At 34.3% G+C, this 21,059-nt stretch overlaps 1 long non-coding RNA gene across 1 annotated transcript; it reads left to right on the top strand.

The window, feature by feature from the left end:
* Positions 1-19,529: 19,529 nt before the first annotated feature.
* LOC141388099 (uncharacterized) lies at positions 19,530-20,836 on the top strand. The gene is made up of 3 exons (XR_012408713.1): positions 19,530-20,096; positions 20,326-20,473; positions 20,534-20,836. It is a non-coding gene; the product is annotated as an uncharacterized lncRNA (long non-coding RNA).
* Positions 20,837-21,059: the final 223 nt, after the last annotated feature.

The raw sequence follows: 21,059 nt of genomic DNA, 5'->3' as shown, positions 1-21,059 counted from the left end.
CAAAATAGTGAAAAACCTAAAACAGCACTTGTGAGCCACTGTGTAAGCACAACTCACTATCCTAATTTGTAGAGAGTGAGAGTATTAGAATGTGAATCCCATTACAACAAACGCTATACCATGGAGATGCTGCACATACTAAACGTTCCAACAACAAACAGAATGAATTTCAAAATTTAATTACCAAAACAAAGAACATAAAGAAATCGCAATATCGAAAGAAACATCAGTGCAATATTTACAATTGAAGACGATGGTAGTTATGCTACTCTAGTTTTAAGTAAATATTAATGTTTGTTTTTTACGTGATTTTGTGATTTTTATTATTCTCTTTTAACAAGTGTAATTACGAAACTTCTTTAATTGTGATTATTATTTGTATTTTTAAATTTTTAAACCTAAAAAAAGATTTCAATGCTGTGCTTACGAATTTTGATAAAATTGAAAAACTGGTAAATAAGTTTGAATTCTCTAATGATTCTCCAAAGAGGAAGAAGTTGTCGGCCATTGTTGTTGATAATTCCGGCGTAAGTTCGGAAATTTGATTAGTTTAAATTCTCCGTCTGCCTTATCTTCTCCAGCTATGGCCCATAAATCTGCCGATTTGAACAATCATAAAACCGCATCCCCTGTTTTAAAAGCGAAGGAAAGATCTGTTGCTGCAGATAACAATCCTATCTATTAATAAATCCTCCTGCTATTAATAAATCTGTTACTGCAGATAATAAAAAAATGTCTAGCAATAAAGAATCTGTTCCTGCAGATACTATCACTCATTCAAATTCCGGTAACCAAACTTCTCTTGCTGTTAATGAAATTTCTGTTCCTGCAGAAAGTAATAACTTAACTGAATCTGCTATACCTTCGTTTACCGATCAACTTATTGTCGTCGCGCCGCGTAAGACCATATTTATTTCCAGGTTACATGCTGCTACCACGACCGAAAACATTCGATCGTATTTAAAGTCAAAAATACCAAATTTTCCAGATAATGGTATAAAAATTTTTAAATTTAATCCCTCTCAACCACGCGATATCTCCTCTTTTAGAATTGTTATTCCTGGTAAATGGTTCAGTACATTGATCGATAATACTTTTTGGCCTGATGATCTTGTAGTAAGAGAGTACGTATTTACTTATCGTATCGTTTACCGATCAACTTATTGTCGTCGCGCCGCGTAAGACCATATTTATTTCCAGGTTACATGCTGCTACCACGACCGAAAACATTCGATCGTATTTAAAGTCCAAATACCAAATCTTCCAGATAATGGTATACAAATTTTTAAATTTAATCCCTCTCAACCACGCGATATCTCCTCTTTTAGAATTTTTATTCCTGGTAAATGGTTCAGTACATTGATCGATAATACTTTTTGGCCTGATGATATTGTAGTAAGAGAGTACGTATTTAGAGAAGGAGTGAATCGTGCAAATCCTATTACAATTTCATCGAGTTCAAAAAAAATAGATAATAATATTAACCTGTCTTTTCTATATCAAACTATTAGAGGCTTAAACACTAAACTTAGAAATTTATATATAAACAGTTTTCGTTGAGAGTTCAAAGTTATAGTTTTCACAGAAACTTGGCTAAAACCAGATATTAATGATTCTGAAATCTTTTCCGATAACTATAAAGTTTACAGAAAAGACAGGTTAAATAAAACTGGTGGTGGCGTTTTGATTGCTATTCATAACTCTATCTCTTCTGAACTTGTTGATCCTCAAAGTAACTCAAACGATGAATTCATTTGCGTAAAAATAAAGCATCTCGGTAATTGTATTCTTATAACCTGCTACTATATTGCTCCTAATTCGGATATTGAAATTTATACTAGGCACGCTGATCTGATAGATAACGGCTCGAAAACACTCTCTGAATCTTGTACATTGATTTGCATGGGCGATTTTAATTTATTTAATGTTTCATGGGTAGCGGGTGATAATAAATTAGATTTCATACCTGCTTTAAGTAATACCGGATTTGATATTTTTTTGAGAAAAGATTTATGATAAATGCTTATATCAAATTAATAATATTGGAAATGTCAAAGAACGGATTTTGGATTTAGTTTTTTCAACCACTTTAAACATTTCGTTAAATAGATGTTCTCCACTTGTACTACCTGAGGACAAGTATCATCCTTCACTTTCAATCGACCTTGAAAAAACAATAAAATTAACAACAAAACAATAAAATTAATGAAGTGTAATTACCCAACACCTCCAGCTACCTGGTTACTCTTAGACGTCTCTTTCATCGATGAAACATTTTGCATATCCCCTTTCTTTTTGTAGAATACTGCCTTCCAATAAGACCACTGCTGGCAACAGTTCCGGTTTTACCATGACATGATATACGACGTATAGCTGTACCATTGACACCATCTGCACCGGTAACTTCTTCATTATATGCATTAAAGATGGGCGCGAGTTAAATGCAAAAATAACAAACTCCGTTTTAAACGTTTTAAGTGTTCATTTATTTGCAGTGGTCTTAAGACTAATTTTTACATTATCATTTTAATAGCTTGTTTCATTGTTTGTCATTCAATGTAGCGAAAGGTGTTTGCTTACACTACATTGAATGACTGTCTGGGAGTATGGGAACGAAAAGAAAAGTGTCAAATTTCATTAGAGACTTTTGTTTTTCGCTAATCTCAAAAGACTGTAGTTTATTTTATTTAATTATAATTAAGGGAGGAGGGTTGGGACGTAACTCCTCCACCCCTCGCCAAAAATACTCCTGGATTTCTTTTTTTTATATGTTAACATTAATAAGAGCAAGAATTTTTATACTGTTTACTAATTTGTGTTTTCTCAACTATTTTTACTTTTGTAGTTTATTAGTTTGATATATATTTTCTTGTTATTTCTTTTAGGCTTATTTCATCCCTTGGGGAATTGTCAATCTTTATTCGGATATTATTATTAGTATTTCTGACAATACGATATAGAAATATTAATATTATTATAATTATAATAACAAATGTAATATTTATAGCATTTTTATTTTGAAGTTTTTACATGTTTCGGCTGGTCCAAACAAAAACAGTTTGTTCAAAAAATTATTATTAATTTCTTTGAGTATTGTATTCAATGTATTATTGCATTTATATGCTATAGTGAATTTTTCATTGTTATATATATATATATATATATATATATATATATATATATATATATATATTAGATTTTTCCACGCTCTCCGATATATGCGGGACTTATATTAGGGATATTTGTTCTCTTCGTTGACTATAGGTTTGTTGGTGCTATCTTTAATAAGGGTTTTATTAATTTAGGTGGAAAATTATTGTTAAACAGCATATTTTTATTTTTTTATCTTGTTCTCTGTGTGGAATTCTTCATCACTCAAAGTTAAAACCCTGTGGACTAGGTTTTTAGCTGTATTTATTATTATTCGTTTTGGATGTTTAGAATAGAAGTTAATTATTCTTCCAGAAGAAGTGGTCTTTTGTTTCCAATCCATCAATAAATGTCCGTCTTTTTTAATGACTATTGTATCTAGGTACGGTAGTCTCATGTTATGCTCTTTTTCAATTGTAAACTTGATGTTCTTGTGGAAACTGTTAAGAGTTGTTAAGGTATCATCTATTGCACTTTCTCTTATAATAGCAAATAAATCGTCAACATATTTAGTCAAAAAAGCCGGTTTCGTTGTCAAAGTATCCATGCAGGTATCAAGCAGTTTCTCCATGACTATGTCTGCTATAAAGGGAGAATCTGGAGATCCCATAGGTAGGCCACGTTCTTGTTTGTAGATTTTGTTTTCGAATTTGAAATATCTGTTTTCTTTAATACAGAAGCTTAGAATACGAAGAAATATGTTCTTTGGCATATTTGTATATTCCTTCATTTCTTCCCATCTACTCTCTACAATATCTATTGCAAGGTCCACTGGCATGCTTGGAAAAAGTGACACGACATCGAATGATACAAGCATTTCGTTATTCTTAATTGTCAAGTGTTTTAACTTATTCCTAAATTGTACAGAGTCCTTAATATTATACATTGAATCCTTCCTCAAGTTTTTTAATATGTTAACTAAATATTTGCACATTTTCCTCGACGGTGAGTTTATGGTGGAACAAATGGGTCTCAATGGATATCCTTCTTTGTGAATTTTGGGTAATCCGTATATTCTCGGTGCATTGTCCACGTCTGTCTTCAATCTTTTCTTCTCTATTGTTGTTATATGCCCGTATTTGAATAGTTCTTCTACAATCTCATTGTTCTTTTTCTGCGTAGGATCTTTATTTATCCTCTGATATGTCATTATACCTCCGACTACATCCATCATTCTATCCTTATACTCATTTTATCCATTGCTACGGTTACGTTGCCTTTATCTGCAGTCACTATTAAAGCGTTTTTATTCTTTTTTAAGAATTGTTGTGTTTGTTCCACTGTGCTTAGAATAAATACATCCCTCATGTTAATTTTATATTTGTTTATGTGGTTGTCTATCATTGTGGTAAACTTTGTTCTTGCATCTTCTTGGTCTTCTCTCTCTTCATTCGAGTGTATGATCTCCTCACCATCAACAATAAATTTAAAAAGTGGAAATGTTTCTCTTGTAGTGGGAAGTGCAAACTTGGGAGCTAATGAGAGTAGCCACTTTATGTCTTCTGGAAAATTTATGTCAGTTTTGTTGGGTGCCACCGTGGTGCAATGGTATGCACGCCCGCCTTGCACGCAGAAGGTCGGGGGTTCGATTCCCCGGCCAGCCAACATCAAACATTTTTCAACGGTGGCAAAATACCCCTCAGTAATGTTGGCGACATTTCCTGAGTATTTCAGCCTTGAAAAACTTCTCCACAAGTGGTGTCTTAAGACACGCCGTTCGGACTCGGCGATAAACAGTAGGTCCCATACCATTGAGCTAATATGAATCGGGGTGCACTCATTGATATGAGAGAAGTCTCCCTTGTCCCGTATGGGATGTTAACAATGTTTTTTTTTTTGTTTGTTGACAAACCAATTATCATTATGTTTTATATTAAATTTTTCTTGTTGTTTCTTCTTTAGTTTTTCATATTTACGAACATGAATCTGTTTCTGCTGTTGTCGAATCGATTCAATTTTTCTTTGGTTTGATTTCATTAGAGAGCAAAGTTCATTTTCGGTTAAAGTTATGTCTAGGTTGTTTTTGGTTAGTTTAAATTTTTTCTTGTTTTCTTTCAGTATACTGTGTTTGTGTTCAATTATGGTGTTCAATATTTTCTTATGGAAATATTCAATGTGTGTACCAAGTTTGTTGTAGACTAGCATTCTTGTTTTGTTTGTCAATATTGCACTGATGTTTCTTTCGATATTGCGATTTCTTTATGTTCTTTGTTTTGGTAATTAAACTCCTATAGCTTAAAGCGCTATTGTCGACGTCCGTTTTGGAATTCATTTTGTTTGTTGTTGGAGCGTTTAGTATGTGCAGCATCTCCATGGTATAGCGTTTGTTGTAATGGGATTCACATTCGAATACTCTCACTCTCTCGAAATTAGGATAGTGAGTTGTGCTTGCACAGTGGCTCACAAGTGCTGTTTTAGGTTTTTGACTATTTTGTCTCAATTTAAGGTCTGACTGTGAGCAGATAATCTGGTTTTTAATTTGGAGGGTGGAAAAATCTAATATATGGTCTGTTCCAGACCTCCAAGAATCTACTAATTTTTAACATAACATAAAGGAAAAATTGTTATCGTAGTAAAAATTAGTAGCTTCTTGCAGGTTCTCGAACAGACATATATATAACAATGAAAAATTCACTATAGCATATAAATGCAATAATGAATTGAATACACTGTTTGCAAACACCAAAACAAAAATGGAAAACACTGAAAAATCTAATGTCGTATACCAAATACCATGCGGAGGAAATAATCAAGAACAATGCCATGATCAACCTTTTTAACCACATATATAACACTGGACACTATCCAGAAGAATGGCTCAAATCCACCTTCATCGCAATTCCCTAGATAAATAATGCAAAGAAATTCAGTGACTTCAGACTCATTAGCTTAATGAGCACAAGGGAAGCATTATACTGTATTTAAGTTGTAATACAGAAATGTAGATATGTCCAGAAGGATGTGTTCATGTGTTTTATTGACTATGAAAAGGCATTCGACACCGTCAAAAATGACAAATTAATGGAAATCTTGAATACTATTGGAATACCAGAAAACGAACTCCAGTGCATTAAAAGTCTTTATTGGAATCAGTCCGCACAAATTGACGTAAGTGGAGAACCCACAAAAGAAATTACCATATCAAGGGGTGTTAGACAGGGATGCCTTTTATCTCCCCTGTTATTCAACGTGTATTCAGAGAAAATATTCTAAGAAACATTCGAAGGAGAAAACATCGGAATCAGAATTCATGGAAACTAATCAACAATATAAGGTATGCGGACGGTGCTACGTTACTGGCAGGGAGCATATCCGGTCTACAAAAACTAGCAGAGAAACTGGCACGTGTAAGTGAGAAATATGGTCTTAAAATCAACATGAAGAAGACGAAGTACATGATCATTAGTAGAAAAAATTCCCATGCTGAGGTGAACTTAAAAGTACAAGGTACAGAAATAGAAAGAGTGAGAACCTTTAAACATCGTGGGATGTTAATAAACGAAAAATGGGATCCCTTGAAAGAAATAAAAAGTCGAATAGAGATGGCGCGAGATGCTTTCTGTATATATAGTAAAACCCTGAAAAGTCATGACATAAACATAACATCAAAAATACGTTTTATAAAATGTTATGTTTGGTCGGTGCTGTTATATGGCACAGAAGTTTGGACGCTCAAATCCTCTGATGAAAGAAAATTGGAATCCTTTGAAATATGGATTTACCGGCGAGTACTGAAAAATTTCTAACTGCGAAAATTTCTAATGACGAAGTACTAAGAAGGATGAATATAAGCCGGCAATTAATAACAACTATAAAAAGGCGCAAAATAGCGTATCTGGGACATGTATATAACAAATACATAATTTTACAAGCAATTCTGAAGGGACAAATTGAAGGAAGGCCAGGTAGAGGAAGGAAAGAAACATCCTGGCTCAAAAACTTCATGGACTGGACAGGTTATAAAAACGAAACTGATCTGCTAAATGCTGCAAGACACAGAGAGCTGACAACCATTATACAATAAGATAATAACTGAAATGCGATAAATATTAAAAAAAGATGAATTGTACGATCACTTATATCCGGATAACGGATGAGTAAATAAAGAAGAAGAATGCCATTAAGTTTACGTTAGAACCACCAAAAACAAATTAAAAACCAGATTATCTGCTCACAAGTCAGACCTTAAATTGAGACAAAATAGTCAAAAACCTAAAACAGCACTTGTGAGCCACTGTGTAAGCACAACTCACTATCCTAATTTGTAGAGAGTGAGAGTATTAGAATGTGAATCCCATTACAACAAACGCTTTACCATGGAGATGCTGCACATACTAAACGTTCCAACAACAAACAGAATGAATTTCAAAATTTAATTACCAAAACAAAGAACATAAAGAAATCGCAATATCGAAAGAAACATCAGTGCAATATTTACAATTGAAGACAATGGTAGTGATGTTACTCTAGTTTTAAGTAAATATTAATGTTTGTTTTTTACGTGATTTTGTGATTTTTATTATTCTCTTTTAACAATTGTAATTACGAAACTTCTTTAATTGTGATTATTATTAAATTTTTAGTATTTTTAAATTTTTAAACCTAAAAAAAGATTTTAATGCTGTGCTTGAGAATTTTGATAAAATTGAAAAACTGGTAAATAAGTTTGAATTCTCTAATGATTCTCCAAAGAGGAAGAAGTTGTCGGCCATTGTTGATGATAATTCCGGCGTAAGTTCAGAAAATTTGATTAGTTTAAATTCTCCGTCTGCCTTATCTTCTCCAGCTATGGCCCATAAATCTGCCGATTTGAACAATCATAAAACCGCATCCCCTGTTTTAAAAGCGAAGGAAAGATCTGTTGCTGCAGATAGCAATCCTATCTATTAATAAATCCTCCTGCTATTAATAAATCTGTTACTGCAGATAATAAAAAAATGTCTAGCAATAAAGAATCTGTTCCTGCAGATACTATCACTCATTCAAATTCCGGTAACCAAACTTCTCTTGCTGTTAATGAAATTTCTGTTCCTGCAGAAAGTAATAACTTAACTGAATCTGCTATACCTTCGTTTACCGATCAACTTATTGTCGTCGCGCCGCGTAAGACCATATTTATTTCCAGGTTACATGCTGCTACCACGACCGAAAACATTCGATCGTATTTAAAGTCAAAAATACCAAATCTTCCAGATAATGGTATAAAAATTTTTAAATTTAATCCCTCTCAACCACGCGATATCTCCTCTTTTAGAATTGTTATTCCTGGTAAATGGTTCAGTACATTGATCGATAATACTTTTTGGCCTGATGATCTTGTAGTAAAAGAGTACGTATTTAGAGAAGGAGTGAATCGTGCAAATCCTATTACAATTTCATCGAGGTTAAAAAAACTAGATAATAATATTAACCTGTCTTTTCTATATCAAAATGTTAGAGGCTTAAATACTAAACTTAGAAATTTATATATAAACAGTTTTCGTTGCGATTTCAAAGTTACAGTTTTCACAGAAACTTGGCTAAAACCAGATATTAATGATTCTGAAATCTTTTCCGATAACTATAAAGTTTACAGAAAAGACAGGTTAAATAAAACTGGTGGTGGCGTTTTGATTGCTATTCATAACTCTATCTCTTCTGAACTTGTTGATCCTCAAAGTAACTCAAACGATGAATTCATTTGCGTAAAAATAAAGCATCTCGGTAATTGTATTCTTATAACCTGCTCCTATGTTGCTCCTAATTCGGATATTGAAATTTATACTAGGCACGCTGATCTGATAGATAACGGCTCGAAAACACTCTCTGAATCTTGTACATTGATTTGCATGGGCGATTTTAATTTATTTAATGTTTCATGGGTAGCGGGTGATAATAAATTAGATATCATACCTGCTTTAAGTAATACCGGATTTGATATTTTTTGAGATAAGATTTATGATAAATGCTTATATCAAATTAATAATATTGGAAATGTCAAAGAACGGATTTTGGATTTAGTTTTTTCAACCACTTTAAACATTTCGTTAAATAGATGTTCTCCACTTGTACTACCTGAGGACAAGTATCATCCTTCACTTTCAATCGACCTTGAAAAAACAATAAAATTAACAACAAAACAATAAAATTAATGAAGTGTAATTACCCAACACCTCCAGCTACCTGGTTACTCTTAGACGTCTCTTTCATCGATGAAACATTTTGCATATCCCCTTTCTTTTTGTAGAATACTGCATTCCAATAAGACCACTGCTGGCACCAGTTCCGGTTTTACCATGACATGATATACGACGTATAGCTGTACCATTGACACCATCTGCACCGGTAACTTCTTCATCATATGCATTAAAGATGGGCGCGAGTTAAATGCAAAAATAACAAACTCCGTTTTAAACGTTTTAAGTTTTCATTTATTTGCAGTGGTCTTAAGACTAATTTTTACATTATCATTTTAATAGCTTGTTTCATTGTTTGTCATTCAATGTAGCGAAAGGTGTTTGCTTACACTACATTGAATGACTGTCTGGGAGTATGGGAACGAAAAGAAAAGTGTCAAATTTCATTTGAGACTTTTGTTTTTCGCTAATCTCAACAGACTGTAGTTTATTTTATTTAATTATAATTAAGGGAGGAGGGTTGGGACGTAACTCCTCCACCCCTTGCCAGAAATACTCCTGGATTTCTTTTTTTATATGTTAACATTAATAAGAGCAAGAATTTTTATACTGTTTATTAATTTGTGTTTTCTCAACTATTTTTACTTTTGTAGTTTATTATTTTGATATATATTTTCTTGTTATTTCTTTTATACTTATTTCATCCCTTGGGGTATTGTCAATCTTTATTCGGATATTATTATTAGTATTTCTGACAATACGATATAGAAATATTAATATTATTATAATTATAATAACAAATGTAATATTTATAGCATTTTTATTTTGAAGTTTTTAGCTACATGTTTCGTCTGGTCCAAATAAAACAGTTTGTTCAAAAAATTATTATGTATTAATTTCTTTGAGTTCCTTAAACGATGATTCTATATCCTTACTATAATTTTCTACAGCTATTTTTAAATGTTCCCATGACCGGTTTAGGGAATCGTTAATAATAACAATATGTTTATTAACATTTTTGAGTGTATTGTGTGTATTTTGATCGATAATGGCTAAGTGGTCAAATACTTTCTGTCTATCCTCATCATCCGTTGTCCCAAACAACCATTTTGCTAGCCTTCCAACTGCATTAATTATACCTCTTTTAATTCTTCGTTCTGGTGGTAAAAACGTTTTAAGTTTAGATCTAATAAGAACGCTGTTGCTATGTAGATCTAGACTTTCTCTATTTCTACTTATGTTGCTTAATATGCCTTCTACTTCTCTTATGTTTATTATATGTAATAATGTACATGTTTCATTAACAATTTCAAAATCGCCAGTCTTTATTTCAACAAATCCATTATTTTCATTGATTTGGCTAATCAGCAGAGTTGCTTGGCTCGATGGGATTAGTGACGTCAGAAGAAGTACCGTTATCAGGACCTGCAAATTTTAAAGGTCTTTTAATGTTGGACTCATGAACGTTTTGAAGTGGTTGCTTTCTATATTTTGGCTGTTCTTTGTGAATAACGTTTCTATAATTTTTTAAGAAGCCTTCTTCTCTAATTTCTTCGTAGTTTTCGCTTTTTGCATTTAGCTTTACTATTTTTTGCTTTTGAATTTCTAGACGGTCTCTAATTATGTTTTTTTTTTTCAACAAATCCATAGTGAACATTATGTGGTGTGTCTCTCATGGTTGAATGATATGTGTTATTATATAGTGTTATAGCTTTAGATAGTTGTTCCCTTATTGAAAGCTTTTCTTGTAAGTTTAGAGTTCTTATTTTCTCTGTAATTGTATTATTTAGCCTTTCCGAATCAGAGTTACGTGTATGACTATTGGGCTTCGAAAAGTGAATATGGATGCCCTCTGTTCTACATAATTCCTTTACATTAATGTTGTTGATCTCATTATCAGCGACAAGTGTCTTAATTTTCCCAGTAATGGAAATATATAACCTCAGTTTCAATAACTACATTTTACAAAAGATATTTTGTCGTAATGACCATATAGTTGAATTAGTTTCATTTGCAAGCGCTTGTATACTGTGTCAGATAAATAAGAGTAAATTCCAATTTTACCTTTTTTTATATGTCTGTTTAGAACATTGGTAATATTGTTATCCAAATCAGCCCTTTCTATAAACACTCGAGTATTACCGAAAGGCATTCTTATTAATTCATAGTGGCCAAATGGAGTAGAAAATGCCGTTTTTGTCTATGTTCTGGTTTTACCATGATTTGATGGAAACCTTTAGCCAAATCTATAGTGGAGAAGTACTAAGCTTTACCCAATTTATCTAATATATTTTCTATATTAGGAATTGGATATTTATCAGCGATGGTGTTATCATTCGAGTTCCAATAATCAATAACTATACGCCACTTTTTGTTCCCATGACTGTCGTCTTTTTTAGGAACAATCCAAAGTGGGCTGTTATATGGGGAGGAACTCTCCGCTATTATTCCTTGTTTTAACATGTCATTGATTTGGCGTTCGATTTCTTCTTCATGAACTTTTGGGTATCTATATACAGTGGCGACCATCTAATTAGGGACAATAAATTCATTTTAATAGATTACACGATTTGGTTTAAAAAATTTAATATTTTGATAAAATAAATTTTGCATATAAAGTATCGGTATAATCACTATTGAATGGTGTCAAAACGTACTGAGATTCCCCGTATATGGGGGAATTACAACCCACTTTTCTAAAAATGACCAATATTAGCCTGGCCAGCTAATTAGGGACATTAGAAGTAAAATCCACTTTAGGGATAATTGATGCACATTCTTATACAAGAAATGTTCGTATTAGTTGCATATATGCATTTTCATGTGGCTCTTTATAACAAAGATTATATTTTTAGTAACCCCAGACATCATTTCGAAGCATACACTACAGTTGTTGCTCCATACTGGTAGTACATTTATCCTTTAAGTACTTATTTACCAGTTGGGATGAGTCATTAAGGTGAAAATCCTATTTGAGGGATGAGTTATGAGGCATTGTTATGTCAACAAAATGTAATAATCTGATCTTTATGATGCCGACATAATGTAAAAAAATATTTTGCCGCTACCTATAAAATTGAGCAAAAATTAGATGAGCTATCATTTACATACACAATCTTTACAAAGGCTGAAAAACACCCAACATTGATAGCAGCCCTAGGGATCCTGGTGTTAGCTTTTATATGGAACAAAGTAAATTTTCACATCGAAATCAATCGATACTTCTAATTTTTGAGAGAAAATCAGTTTATATTGCTGGGAAAGTTATCCGGTGCATATAAACAAACATTTGGTTTTATTTGAATGGTTTTAAAATGATACACACAAATGTTCATATATGCCGAAAAACTCCAGTTGTTGGAATAAGTGCAAACTGTTTTTAACACATTATGTCAGCATGCTGATGACCAGATTACCAGATTTTGTTGACTTAAAAATGCCTCATAACTCATCCTTCAAATAGGATTTTAACCATAATAACTCATCCAAACTGGTTAATAAGTAACTTCAAGAGAAGTGTTCACCGTAGGGGATGGAAGATACCAAGCAACGGTCCTGACCGGTTTTAACATGGCAAAGCCCAGGATTTATCTTTGTCCCTCTTTCATCCCAAGTGAACACTGACCTCCCCGTGGTGTCACCTGGGGAACTGCCTTTAACACCCGTTACAGGCAGTGAGCTAACATGTGCCGCGCGTTCACCCATAAGAACTTTAAAAACTTGGGTTTGGGCGTCGGGTTAGTAACCCTCCCCTAGAAAAAACAGCCTACTATGAAAAAACGAAAGAAAAGAAAAACAAACCCCTCTAAAGTTGACGAACCCCGCAAACGTTTTAAGGACCATGATCTGCGAATCTGCACCTGGAATGTTCGCACTCTATATAGAGAAGGTGCAGTCTTCGCATTGGCAGACGTACTTGAAAAGTACAAGACCGATATTGCTGCCATACAGGAAATACGATGGATTGGGAAAGGCGTCACAACAACACCTAAAGGTGACGCACTGTATTATAGATGCCATGACGTAAAGCATGAGTTTGGTTGTGGATTCGTAGTTAGTCGGAGACTAAAACATCTGGTATCCAGCTTCACACCAGTGAATGAAAGACTTGCTGCAATTCGAATAAAAGCTAAATTCTTCAACATCAGCTTTATTTGCGCTCATGCTCCCACTGAAGAACAGGACGAACAGACCAAAGATATATTTTACGAGCGCTTAGAAGAAACATATGACCGTTGCCCTGCCCATGACATTAAAATCATTCTAGGCGATTTTAATGCCAAAATTGGAAAGGAGAATATCTTTGGCCCAACAGTCGGGAAATTCAGTCTCCACAGTGAAACATCTGACAATGGTATGAGGCTGATAGACTTTGCAGCTGCCAAAAAACATGGTAGTTAGCAGTACCACATTTAATCGTCTCGATATTCATAAGGGCACCTGGCTGTCTCCAGATCAGAAACCAAGAAACCAAATTGATCATGTTGTGATAGATGGAAGACACTCATCGAGCGTGTTGGATGTACGATCGTTCCGAGACGCAAACATCGATTCGGACCACTACCTTGTTGCAGCAAAGGTACGCACTCGCTTTAACGTAGCAAACAAAGTACGAACAGACACAACACGAAAGTTAGACATCGGTAAGCTGCAATCACAACAGATAGCCACAGCATATCCCACTCAACTAGCCCAATTGCTCAATCAAAGCACTCCTCATCCCGATAACATATCAGCGCAATGGCAAAGCATTGCCCACTCCATGCAAACAGCCGCAAAATCCATACTTGGATACCAGAGACCTCCAAACACCGAGGCGCAAACAAAGCATTGCCCACTCCATGCAAACAGCCAGAGACCTCCACCAAGGAATTCATGGAAATCCGTAGCAACGCGTAGCGCACGAGAGAGATACAGGGAGAAAAGGAGAGAGGAGAAACGTCTTTTCCGCAGAAAAAAGAGAGAGATGGAAAAGCGGGAGTGTGAAAAAATCGAGATGTACAGGAATCAGAATGAAGTCCGAAAATTCTACCAAAGAGTCAAGCATCAAACTGATGGCTTTGGTATAGGCACATCCTCCTGTAGAGACCAGCAAGGTAATTTGGTAACTGATACAGATAGTGTACTCAGGATATGGAAAGAACATTTTTCAAATCTGTTGGTATCCAATAGCAGCGAAGACGACGAAGATACCACAGTCCCATTCCCAGAAGATGGTATTGAATGTATACCGCCCAGCCAAGATGAGGTAAAGACAGCAATAAATCGGCTGAAGAATAATAAGGCAGCAGGGGCCGATGGCTTACCAGCCGAGCTGTTCAAAACCGGAGGCGCACGCTGATAAGGTGTATTCATCAGCTAGTTAGCACCAGGAAGAACGAGTACCCGACGATTGTAACCTGAGTATCCTGTGCCCCGTCCACAAGAAGGGAAATAAGACTGTATGCTCTAACTATGGGGGCATAAGTCTACTCCCTATTGCCTACAAGATCGTGTCAGGGATATTGTGCGAACGACTAAAGCCTATGGCCAACGAGATAATTGGACCATACCAATGCGGCTTTAGAACTGGCAAGTCCACCATTGACCAGATATTTACCCTGCGGCAAATCCTGGAGAAGACCCAAGAGATGCAGATCGACACCTACCACCTTTTTGTCGATTATAAAGCAGCCTTCGACAGCCCGCTGCGTTCAAAGGTATTCTAAGCCATGTCTGAATTTGGTATCCCCGCAAAGCTCATCCGGCTTTGTAAAATGACTTTAACTGACACGAGGTCCTCAGTTAAAAAAGGAAAGAACCTCTCCGAAGAGTTTGGTACCAAAAGAGGTTTCAGACAAGGAGACAGCCTTTCGTGTGACCTCTTCAACATCCTGCTAGAAATGGTTATACGAGAGGCAAACGTCAAAAGAAGTGCTGATGATATAGACATCATGGGCCGATCAGTAAAAGAAGTAACTGATACCTTTATAAAGGTCGAAGGAGAATCTGCTAAAGTGGGTCTGGCAGTAAACGGTGAGAAGACCAAGTTGATGGTGTCGACGCGCAATGCGTCCATTGAGCTCGGACCGACTGTGAAAGTTGGTTCCTATAATATTGAGGTAGTAAAAGACTTCGTCTACCTCGGCACCTCCGTAAGCACAACAAACGACATCAGTTGTGAAATAAAAAGAAGAATTGTATTGGCCAACAGATGCTACTTTGGTTTAAGTAAGCAGTTTAAAAACAAAGCCACATCTCGTCAAACAAAAATAACGCTCTACAAAACACTGATACTACCCGTGCTGATGTATGGCTCCGAAGCCTGGGTACTTGCGCAAGCAGACATGGCAGTGCTTGGTGTGTTTGAGAGAAAAATTCTTCGAAAGATCTACGGACCAATCTGCGTTGACGGTGAATATCGACGTCGCATGAACCACGAGCTGTATCTGCTATACAACGACATCAGTATTGTTAAACGTATCGAGATGCAGCGATTGCGTTGGCTGGGCCATACCATAAGAATGAGCGATGATGAACCCGCTAAAAAGCCGTATAATTACGGACCGCTTGGCGGTGCACGCAAAATTGGCAGGCCAAGGAATAGATGGCGCAAACTAGTGGATGATGAGATGAAAAGGCGCGGTATTTCAGAGTGCGAAGCAACAAATAGAGAGGAATGGAGATCTCTTCTTAGTTCGGCCTATAGAACAAACGTTCTGTAATGGGCCAGCTAAGTAAGTAAGTAAGTTCACCTAGTATTGAGCGTTAATTGCAGTGTATGGTTCGGAATGATGTCCGTGGTTACTAAAAATATAATTTTTGTTATAAAGAGCCAAATAGTTATGCATATTTTGATGCATTAACGAAAAATAAGGCCTAAAGCATATTATTAGGGATTATAGTAATACTTCGGCTCCTTAAAGGACTTGCGGTAGGGGTAAAGCATGAAATCAGTTGAATAAACTATAAACGAACTAGTACGAGCAATTCTTGTATAAAAATGTGTATCAATTATCCCTAAAGTTGATTTTACTTCTAATGTCCCTAATTAGCTCGCCAGGCTAATATTGACCATTTTTAGAAAAGTAGGTTGTACTTCCTCCACATACGGGGAATCTCAGTACGTTTTGACATCATTCGATCCTTATATGCAAAATTTATTTCATCAAAATCTTCAAATTTTTAAACCAAATCGAGTAATATATTAAACTGAATTTATTGTCCCTAATTAGCTGACCGCCACTGTATTTTAGAATATATCGGTCTGTCCGTTTTTGTAACTATTTCATGCTGTATTTCGTGTGTGAATGTCAAATTGTCTCCTTCAATGTAAAAGAGCTTACTGAATTGTTTTGATAATTTTGATAATAATCTACTCTCCTCAGTATTTAAATTTGTCTGGTTCATTAGATTCCAAAGTGGACTTTGCACTGTTTCCAGTGTACATACGTCAAATATCCCAGAGGGGTACTCGTCTAAAAATAGTTTGTACTCGTTTACTTTTGAAAAATTTCCATTAAAATTGATTTCTGCTCTTAATTTATGTAAAATATCTTGACCGATTATAGCATGAAATTTTTTTCCTTCTAACTCATTGACATGAAACCAGAAGTGTGAAATTCATCTGGATATGGAGTAGTCATTTGTTTAGATATTTCTGTAATACCATTTAATGTTCTAAAATACAATTTGTGTTCATTGTTCTTTATCACGAAATTGTTTAGAGAATTTGGGGATCTAATACTCCTTATTGAATCGGTGTCAACAAGGCAATTTATTTTTTGATCCCTGATCGTTAGTTTAACTATGGGCAATTGTGAATTTGGGCCTCTGTGATAAAATTTTTATCTTGCATCCATGAAATATTTATTGGAAATAGGTATTGCCTCTGTAGACATTTTACTTTGTTCTGACCAATTTCTATTCTGTTGGGAATATCCATTTGTATTTATGGTTTGCCCTGAAAATTTCTGATTGCGTTTTTGGGTATATTTTTTGTTTCTATCAACAAACTGTCTTCTACTATTGTTTGAAGATGTATTATCTGTACTAGTAGCTTTCTGATTATTTGAGTAACTTTGTCCAGAATACTTGTACTTATCTGATTATACGGTTGTGTTTTTGTATTGTAATTCACATTCTGTTCTGTGTAATTGTAATTCCCTTCCATTTTTCTGTTAAATTTTTTGCCAGTATTTTTGCGGTGCCTGTAATCAATGGCCCTTTTATCATCCAATAATCTTAGTCTAGTATATTTATTTATAACATCTTGAAGGCTTTCTTCGTCAGATATGTGGGCTCTAACATGTCCGTCTATCTTTTCTAACAGAAGATCTACAAGGTCTCTGTCCACGTTTTGGGGCTCATAAAATGTTGATCTTCTTAAGTCTACCTCACAAAGCTCAATAATTTCATATTTTGCACAAAGTGTTCGAACAATTCTTCTAAATTATCGAATTTTACTTTTCTTGGGTTGGCTGTGGATTAGTATTTCCTCTTTTAACTTTTGCCATGGTGTTCCGACTTCGAACATCCGGATCCTTCTACCATAATCCCCTTGCATCTTTTCGTTTGCGACTATGTGCAAGCCGTACTTCAAAACTTCTTGGTTTCCATGACAAAGCTCTATTGCAGATTCAACAGATCGGATAAACGCCCTTGGATTGTGATTTTGATCGAGGGGTCTTAATCTACGAAATTGATCAATCGGGTCTTTAGGACTCAGCATTAAATTATATTGCAGTCCTGAGGCTTCATTTTGTTGCTGTAGAATTCGTTGTTGTTGCTTAATTTGTGGCTGTTGTATTTGTTGTCGTACTTGTTGCTGTTGTATTTGTTGTTGCACTTGTTGCTGTTGTATTTGTTTGTTGCAGCTGCTCCATTTGTTGTTGGTTTTGTTGTTGCTGCATTTGTTGTTGGTGTTGTTGTTGTTGCTGCTCCAATTGCAGGATTATTTCTTCTTGTCTACGAATCACACTTTCGAAGTCTTCCATGTCGCGATTATTGTCAAACATGGAATTCCTTTTTGTTGACATTCGTTTATTATCTAATTTTTTTTTATTAATAAATTATCACTTTTTAAATTTAATATTTTTATCACTTTATATTTTTCTTTTTAATTTTAAAATTGTTTATTTTACTTTTCTTCTAATTTTTTGTAGGTTCTTTTGTTATTTTTTCTTAAGAAAAAAGAAACACACCGACTGCGCCAGTTAAATGCAAAAATAACAAACTCCGTTTTAAACGTTTTAAATGTTCATTTATTTGCAGTGGTCTTAAGACTAATTTTTACATTATCATTTTAATAGCTTGTTTCATTGTGTCAAATTTCATTTGAGACTTTTGTTTTTCGCTAATCTCAACTGGCAGAAGTTTATTTTATTTAATTATTATTAAGGGGGATGGGTTGGGACGTAACTCGCGTGCCTAAAAAATTAGGCACGAATACGGAACAAAATTTTTATGCACATTCACGCACAAATACGGCGTTTTTCAAGAAGGCTCGAACACGCACACCCACGCACGAAATAGTTGTAAAATATATTGCTCAAAAAATATACATATTGCAAAATTACTTATAAACTAATATTTACATATTTTTATTTAAAAACATTATTATATTGCTGAGCTGACGGGTATTTGTCCATTTTTCGTCTTTTTGCCTAATTTGGATCCAAAAACTCTGAAAATTCGTGTAAATTTGGCATTGAAATTTCCTGCTCATACTTAGAACACTCTAAGTTCTCGCTTTGTATATCAAGTAACATTGCTTTTACATTAGCTATTACGTAACTTCTTTTTTCTTCTAATAAAAAAAAATATCTCCTTAAATAAAAACATCCCTATAAGATTTGTTATTGCTGGTACAAAGCATTTAAGCAATAATAAAAAAAAATTCGTGTAAATTTGGCATTGAAATTTCCTTCTCCTACTTAGAACACTCTATGTTCTCACTTTGCATATCAAGTAACATTGCTTTTACATTAGCTATTACGTAACTTCTTTTTTCTTCTAATAAAAAAAATTATCTCCTTAAATAAAAACATCCCTATAAGATGTGTTATTGCTGGTACAAAGCATTTAAGCAATTAAAACAATCATTGCTTTCAAATCTTTCATTTTAGCTTTCAAATCTTTCATGAATAGAGAGACAATGGTATCAATTGAGCAAACGTTTAAAAGTTTTTCAGATCAAACGGCAAAAATGTGCATAGTAGGGTATTTTTCCGATCTTAATTTTTCGGAACATCCTTTGCTTATTGTGATAAATCCCAATAGAGGTTCTAGCTTTAAGTCAGATATACGAGCCAACTCATTCTGTTCCAGCAAAATACTCTTAATCTCATTCTGGACTTGGTATATGCTCTCAAGCATAATATATTTTGAATTCCAACGTTCTTCTTATATCTTGTTTTAACGTTTTCGACCATTTGTTGTTTAGCTTCGAGTGTTTAAAATATCTTACAAGCTGTTTTGAACAGTCAATCAGTTTTCCCAATTCGTAGGATGTTTTTCAATAACATCATCCATAACTAAGTTGAAATTGTGGCAAGCGCAAGGTATACGTTTAATTTGTACGATCACTTATATCCGGATAACGGATGAGTAAATAAAGAGGAAGAATGCCATGAAGTTTACGTTGGAACCACCAAAAACAAATTAAAAACCAGATTATCTGCTCACAAGTCAGACCTTAAATTGAGACAAAATAGTCAAACACCTAAAACAGCACTTGTGAGCCACTGTGTAAGCACAACTCACTATCCTAATTTCGAGAGAGTGAGAGTATTATAATGTGAATCCCATTACAACAAACGCTATACCATGGAGATGCTGCACATACTAAACGTAAGCTATAGGAGTTTAATTACCAAAACAAAGAACATAATCGAAATCGAAAGAAACATCAGTGCAATATTAACAATTGAAGACGATGGAGTGATGCTACTCTAGTTTTAAGTAAATGTTAATGTTTGTTATTTACGTGATTTTGTGATTTTTATTATTCTCTTTTTACAAGTGTAATTACGAAACTTCTTTAATTGTGATTATTTTTTGTATTTTTAATATATTGTAGATCATCCTGAAGATGCAATTCACTGAAATTGCGAAATATTGATGTAAAAATAAAAATGTATATTTAAACTATGATCTCGAGCTTGATTAATTATATCAACAAAAAACACAAAATCAATAGGTCGAACAAACAACAAAATTAATGAAGTGTAATTACCCAACACCTTTGCATATCCCCTTTCTTTTGTATATCCCCTTTCTTTTTGTAGAATACTGCATTCCAATAAGACCACTGCTGGCACCAGTTCCGGTTTTACCATGGCATGATATACGACGTATAGCTGTACCATTGACACCATCTGCACCGGTAACTTCTTCATCATATGCATTAAAGACGGGCGCGAGTTAAATGCAAAAATAACAAACTCCGTTTTAAACGTTTTAAGTGTTCATTTATTTGCAGTGGTCTTAAGACTAATTTTTACATTATCATTTTAATAGCTTGTTTCATTGTTTGTCATTCAATGTAGCGAAAGGTGTTTGCTTACACTACATTGAATGACTGTCTGGGAGTATGGGAACGAAAAGAAAAGTGTCAAATTTCATTTGAGACTTTTGTTTTTCGCTATTCTCAACAGACTGAAGTTTATTTTATTTAATTATAATTTAGGGAGGAGGGATTTCTTTTTTTATATTAAAATTAATAAAAGCAAGAATTTTTATACTGTTTATTAATTTGTGTTTTCTTAACTATTTTTACTTTTGTAGTTTATTATTTTGATATATATTTTCTTG

The sequence above is a fragment of the Musca autumnalis genome, unplaced genomic scaffold (assembly GCF_047663935.1).
Source record: "Musca autumnalis isolate F117 unplaced genomic scaffold, ASM4766393v1 scaffold_54, whole genome shotgun sequence".
Taxonomy (NCBI): domain Eukaryota; kingdom Metazoa; phylum Arthropoda; class Insecta; order Diptera; family Muscidae; genus Musca; species Musca autumnalis.
This window is presented reverse-complemented; position numbering and strand designations above follow the sequence as displayed.